This window comes from Austrofundulus limnaeus, unplaced genomic scaffold, assembly GCF_001266775.1.
Source record: "Austrofundulus limnaeus strain Quisiro unplaced genomic scaffold, Austrofundulus_limnaeus-1.0 Scaffold24, whole genome shotgun sequence".
Lineage (NCBI taxonomy): Eukaryota > Metazoa > Chordata > Actinopteri > Cyprinodontiformes > Rivulidae > Austrofundulus > Austrofundulus limnaeus.
Genome location: NW_013952426.1, coordinates 1,521,262 through 1,522,385, shown reverse-complemented (window position 1 = coordinate 1,522,385; position 1,124 = coordinate 1,521,262).

The window sequence follows — 1,124 nt, the reverse complement described above, 5'->3', positions numbered from 1 at the left end:
GTGTGTGTGTGTGGGAGAGAGAGAGAGAGAGAGAGAGAGAGAGAGAGAGAGAGAGAGAGAGAGAGAGAGAAGCTAATTTGCCTTTTTTAGTATTTTTGAAAAAAATAACTAAACCAAGGGCAAAATAGTTATAATTAGTTTGCTCCCTTAATGTTTGCCAGTGTGTGCACATGTTTGTTTGTCTGTTAGCAAAATATTTCATGAAAAAATGAGCAGATTTTGCTGAAACCTTTAGAAAGCAAAAATTGAATGGTCACGTTTTTGATTCAAATTAATGTACAGATAACCACCATGGCAGCTGAGTGATATCTCAGCATGAAATACTCTGAGTGCTAATTTATATGGACGGAGTGAACTTCTTTTATAGAACTCTATAGAAGACAAAGATGCTTTGATGGGTGTAYTGGTTTATTTTATCATTTTAAATATTGATCTCTTTCTAACTTACGATTGTGGAAAGTCGTAAAGAGGATCTTGAACCTGCTCTTCCTGCTCCCCTCATCGGCCCACAGCCTCACCACACCCACTGAGGTAGCCAGCATGACGTCGTTGGCCACAGTGGAGCAAAACTTGTTCTTCAAGTGCTCCACTGAGCTGCTCCCATCGTAGATGGCGACAAAGTTCCGCTTGCACTCGTTTGAGTTGTGCATTTCGTACTCCAGAAACCGCATGTAGATCTGTGGGGAGGGGTAAAGCAGAGCAGAGCAGAGAACATGAGCAGGGATTCTGGTTGTAGGATCAGTTTCTGATGCTTCCCGGGTGAAACGCTGAGGATACACACCTTAAAACTCGGTGGGGCCCTGATGTACCACCTGCAGTCCACAGCTTCAGTCTGCAGTGCCCGGCCCTCCTTGCTGATCTGTATTGATTCCACAAACCCTTCTGGACCGCTCAGCTCAAAGTCACAAACTGCGAAATAAAAATAAGGTAGAATTCTCACAATAAATCTGAACCATTATGTCCTAACTTATTGTTTGGCACTTCCTGGATTAACAACAACAACAACAACAATAATAATAATAATGCAATAATGCGGACGGGCGGACAGGCAGGCATGCAGGTATGGCAAGCCGTTGGTGTCATAAATCGGGCGTATATTTACGTGCAAATCCTAACGCGCGGTG